At 39.8% G+C, this 5,894-nt stretch overlaps 1 non-coding gene across 1 annotated transcript; it reads left to right on the plus strand.

Annotated features, from left to right (window-relative positions):
• The first annotated feature begins 5,575 nt into the window (after positions 1-5,575).
• LOC128286346 (small nucleolar RNA R71) lies at positions 5,576-5,681 on the plus strand. The gene has a single exon (XR_008276889.1). It is a non-coding gene; the product is annotated as a small nucleolar RNA R71 (small nucleolar RNA).
• Positions 5,682-5,894: the final 213 nt, after the last annotated feature.

A 5,894-nucleotide genomic window follows, 5' to 3' on the forward strand; every position in this document is an offset into this window, starting at 1 on the left:
ATATCCTCACTAAAGATTCACTCAAATCACTCGCGGTGTTTAAGGACAGTAAATGAAGCACTCAATAGTTAATAATGAAAAGTCATCACCATAGGCTTGCATGAAAATCAAATCTCCACCACTATAATTTAATATGATATATCAATAAAAGGTCTTTAGAGGGTTGTAATGAGGCTTGGTTAGAGGGTGTGGTCACAAGCTGAAAGAAAGAGTTAGAATCGAAATTGAATTGAAAAATTGCCTAACTAGAAAAAGAGTTAATCTTCACTTGCGTGCAATAGAGCTTCCTCTCAGAATATGAAATTACAGATACGTATACATAGTTTTTTTTTTAAGAATAAGTTAAATAATATAGACTAACTATTAAGAACAAAACATAGCTAAGAAATCAATTCAACTCAAATCTCGACAAAAAATAGGGATTAATTTAGGGGATTTCAACAATAATGGGTTAAAGGTTAATATTAAGGGTAATACAAGAAATAGCTTGTTAGGCTCAAGGGGGTTTACTAGGGGTTAATCATGAAGGTAGGCTTTTCATGGCATGAGTGGGTTAATCCTAAGTGCCTTAATCATTTTGATATATAAAATCAAATGGTGTGGTCTCGACATGCATAATCAAGCAAGTTCTAGAATAACAGTTCAATACTGACGCACTCAAAGAAATAATAAAAGTGAGCATGAAAGGATTAATAGATGCTCAAAAGGCTCAAAAATCTCATAAAAATCATGGGTTTTTGATGTTTAGACTCGTGAATTCCAATTCAAAGTAATACCTAGACTTGGGGAAACAACCTATAATTTTAAATTCTTAAAAATCAACTTATCATGCTTGATTCTCTAATGTCTTAAAGTTTAAACAATCAATGCATAAATCCCTAAGTTTTAACTCAAGATATATCAATCAAAATCATAAATCAATTCAACTTTATCCTAAATATGATATGAAAGCCTTTTAAGAGAACAAGGCAATCATTCAGGGATTTTACTGATAATGAAATAACTACCCCCACACTTAAGATGTACATTGCCCTCAATGTACAAAGATAGGTATTATAAAATAAAAATAAGATAGGGAGAGAAGTGAAACTTCCTGTATGATGAATTCCTCGAACTAGAGTTTTGGAGAGTAATCAGTTCGAGAGTGGAGGAGGATACTCCTACAGTCGTAGAGGTTTATTAGTCCATAAGTCCTACGCCAATAGAATATTATATCTAGTGGTAGCTATGTGGTTGAGCAGGACATGGCAGTCGTGGATAACCTTTCCCGGTGGAGTTTTAGTTCCTATGTGATGATGGGCTTAAGAGCTTTATATAATTGTGATCAATCAGGAAATTTTTAGGGGATATTAGGAAGAATAATTACTCGAAAAGAAATAATTGAATTTAATAATTAAAAATAAAATTTCTAAAATCTAATAAAATAAAATGTAGTTTCAATAAAAATTAAAAACATAAAATAATAAATAAATATTTCTAAACATCTTCATCTCTGGATGGTTCGCGAGGTGGGACTGGCGATGAGATGTGGAGGTGCTGACAAATCTGCTGTAGAGTAGCATCAATGTTGTCAAATTGTTGAAAACACTGCTGCTCGAATCGAGTAAGACGCTCAGAGATGTCAGCATATGAAGCCGCCGCATGAACTGGACGAGAGGGTGGCGGTGGCTAAGTCGGTGGGTCCTCGTACTGTACGGAGGCATCATCAGAAATGTCCTTGTAGGCCTCCTCTTCGATAGATTGGGCGAGACGGTACTGGGGAGGGTAGGTTCCTTGGTGCTTCTCGATCATCCTCATGCTAAGCATGCTCGAGATGCCTTGTGGAGACATCTAACCGATGAGGGTGAGGGATGATTCTTGCGCCGCGGTGTTGAGGAGCCCGAAGTGTTGCGCCAGCCTAGTCACATAGGGGCTAATGGAGATGACCCCCTTCTGATGCCGCTCCGTCTGGTGCTGAATTTCAAGGGCGATAAAATAGGCAAGGTCGATGACGTGCCCTTGCGACATGCACCATAAGAAGTAGACGTCGTGGGTGTTGATAATGCCAGTGCTCTTTAGCCTCTTTGTAATCGTGTAAGCTAAAATAGCGTGTAAGTACCTTAGGGATGGGGGAGAACTAATGCCTTAGAGTGGCTAGAATTGTACGAGGCCATGCTAAGGGCCAAAGTGTGCCAGCACTTCGAGGGAGAGAAATGTATGTGGCGACTGAGAGCATGTAGTTCATTCTCCTCTCTGAACTCCTCCGTATATAAGCCTAGTGCAACACCGAACTTTGGGACGCTTAGTTGGCTGATTAAACCACCTAAGCGAAACTAGACCGTGCCGAGATCATCGTACCTTGTCATTACGGTCTGAAGATGGAACGTTGAGCAGAGTTCTATTGTGAGCTTGAGGTATGTCGACTCGATAATCCTGAAGAACAGCTTCCAAGGGTCGGTGGTTAGGAGAACCCGAATCGCGTCAGCCATCTGAACTTGTTCGACAGTAGCCCAGTTGATGCAGCGGCCCGCTACTAAAGGTTGGACCTGTAGTATTTGAAATAGTTCTTCTTAGGGCCCGTTGGGGAATTGGAGGAAAGGGTGACGAATTTTCGTGGTAGGACTCGAGGAAGATGATGCTCCCTTCCTTTTCTTTGAAGCGGGGATAGCAGATTTCTTTCCTCATGAAGACGACATCGTATACCTATAATTTGAAAAGCAGAATAATAGTAAATACATGAATTTGGAAAGCCATGAATTTAAGCTACTAATTTCAGTCAAAATATGAACCAAACTCAACTAACAAAATTCTTTTTGATAGAATAATTTCATAACATTGTAAGGGCATGAGGATGGGCATAATAATGACATGTGAATGACAAAGGAATGAAGCTTTCCTAACAACCTACATTAACAGATAATGCATGATAAATAATCTAATAATGCAGAAAATAATGAACAAAATGAACATAGTATGATAAAATAGCAATTTTTTTAATAATAATTATTAAAAATAAGTAGAATAGAGGTGAAAAGAGTGAACAAACGCTAAGGGAGAGAGATTGGGCGTAAAAAATGGAGTAAGAAGCGGCGCACGGGCGTGGCAAGGAGTCCGTGTGGACTTGCAGCGGTTAGGGTTAGGGTTTTTGAGTGGGGAAGACAATGAATAGTGCAACCTATTTATAGATTTTGGGACACACTGCCATCGGACATGCCCGTGTGCCCCAATTTCAGCCAGTGTGTTTCGCGTTTTTCTTATTTTCGCGAGTCTAAATCACGCCCGTGTGCCTCGGACGTGTTGGTTCACACAGTCGTGTCGCACGACCGTGTCTAGCTTAGTTCACTTCTCCCAAGCCCGTGTGTTCAATCCCCACACCTGTGTTACTTGGGCAGGTTCGACCACGGGTGTTAGACATGGGCATGTCGCACGCCCGTGCTATTTTGGTAGACTCGACCATGGTTCTTCCACACGGGCGTGTCGCTTGGCCGTGTCTCTGTGGAAACACCTGTATTCAAGATTTCTATTAGTAAGTTAGGAGTTAAATACTAAAATTTCAAGAAATTAATATTGTTAATACTTGGGTTGCCTCTCGAGAAGCACTTATTTATAGTCTAAGCTTGATTTACTTCTTTAGTGAATGGTCATGGTGGTTTGAGGAGTTTATACTCCTCATTCCTGCTATCAATCTCATCAAAATAAGGTTTTAGTCGGGTGTTGTTTACCTTAAAAGTGCGATGACTCACCTCTACCGTACCGAATGGAAAAATACTGAGTACCGTAATAGGGATTTCCTCATTCGGTGTGGTAGTGACAATGTGAGGATCTGCGGCATCTAATAAAACCTTATCACCAACCTTAAGTTGATTTTGAGAGGTATTGAGCTTGTTTTGGCGTAGTTTCGGTTTGTCAGGTGTTTTTGGTTTGTGCGTCCGCCATTCATCGAGTTCCTCGATTTGTAGTCTTCGATCTTCATGAACAGGTCCTTTACTTGAGAATGACTCGTGTACTTCCTTCAGACTTATCTCCTGCAAAGTGGGTTGTATCATGTGGTTAGTTTTAGTAGAATGATTTAAATGATCACCATCAATTCCTACTATGTTGCCAGAATTGCGAGCTTGAAGGGTGATTGTTTCGTCTCCCACTCGGAGTGTAAGTTCACCTGTGCCAACATCAATGATGGTTTTAGCAGTTGCTAAAAAGGGCCTTCTTAGATTAAGGGAGTGTTGCTATCCTCTTCTATGTCTAGAACAATAAAATCAACGGGAAATATAAATTTATCAATTTTAACTAGCACATCTTCAATAATACCTCTAAGGAATCTTATAGTTTTATCTGCTAATTGAATGCTCATCCTAGTCTGTTTGGGTTTCTCGAGACCTAGTTGCTTAAACATTTTGTAAGGCATGACATTGATACTAGCCCCTTGATCAACTAATGCATGATTAATATCTAAACTACCAATTAAGCAAGGAATCGTAAAACTTCCTGGATCTTTTAGTTTGTTGGGTAGTTTATTTTGGAGAATGGTCGAGCAAACTGCGTTCAGCTCCACATGTGACGCCTCGTCCAACTTCCGCTTATTTACTAAAAGCCCCTTTAAAAATTTCATTGCGTTTGGCATCTGCGATAGAGCTTCAATAAACGGTAAGTTAATATGTAATTCTTTTAAGAGTTTAAGGGGTTTACCAAACTGTTCATCTGAGCAGTCCTTCCTTGTCGCGTTGGGGTATGGCACACGAGGTTTATATTCGATAGTCACTGGTTTGTTTTTATTATAATCTATCTCATCTTGACCTTTGCTTACCACAGTTTCGTGCCTCAATTCTGGTTCAGACTCAACGACTCCTTTGTCATCTTAAATATTAATTGCGTTGAGCTGTTCCCTTGGGTTAGGTTCAGTATTACTTGGAAAACTACCTTGTGGTCGTTTGGAGATTAGTTTGGACTATCTGAGTCTCGAGCCCTTGGATCGACGCTTGTTGATTCTTAAGTGCTGTCTCGGTGTTTTGAAAATGGGTTTTTGACACTGATATGAACTTTGAGAGCTTCTCTTCAAGGTTTGGCTTCTTTTCCTATTGGTAGGGTGGTTGTTGGTAGCCCGGAGGATGTTGTGGTCTTAGATTTCCTTGACCACCCCACGAGAAATTTGGGTGGTTCCTCCAACCTTCATTATAAGTATTACTATATGGGTTATTTTGAGATTTAAAGTTATTGTTACCCATATAGTTGACTTGTTTCTCTTCGGTTGTATGATTGAAGGATTGATATTCTGTATGCACACCTCCTCCACTTGAGTCACACCTCATTCTTTGGGCGTACTGCCTGAGAACCAAGTAAACCATCAATCTTTTTATTGAGAAGTTCCACCTGATTTGACAGCATAGTAGCTGAGTCGACGTTATAAACGCCTTCTGTTTTTGTCGGCTTAGTCCTCATAACTTGCCACTGATTGTTATTCAGTGACATTTCTTCAATGAATTCATAAGCCTCTTCAGGTGTTCTGTTGTTGATAGTTCCTCTAGCAGCTGCGTCAATCATCTGTCTTGTCGAGGGATTCACACCATTGTAGAATGTTTGAACTTGCAGCCATAGAGGTAATCCATGGTGAGGGCACCTTCGCAATAGATCCTTGTATCTCTCCCATGCATCGTAAAGTGTTTCTAAGTCCATCTGCACAAAAGAAGAGATATCATTACATAACTTAGCCGTTTTAGCCGGCAGAAAATATTTTAGTAAAAATTTTTCGGTCATTTGTTCCCAAGTAGTGATAGACCCTCGTGGTAACGAGTTCAACCACTGTATCGTAAAATTCTAGAAAATCCACTAAGTGAGTGTTAGGATCCTCATCCTGCAAACCATCAAACTGAACAAACTGCTGTATCATCTGAATTGTGTTAGGTTTCAGTTCGAAATTA

Source organism: Gossypium arboreum, chromosome 12, assembly GCF_025698485.1.
Source record: "Gossypium arboreum isolate Shixiya-1 chromosome 12, ASM2569848v2, whole genome shotgun sequence".
Taxonomy (NCBI): domain Eukaryota; kingdom Viridiplantae; phylum Streptophyta; class Magnoliopsida; order Malvales; family Malvaceae; genus Gossypium; species Gossypium arboreum.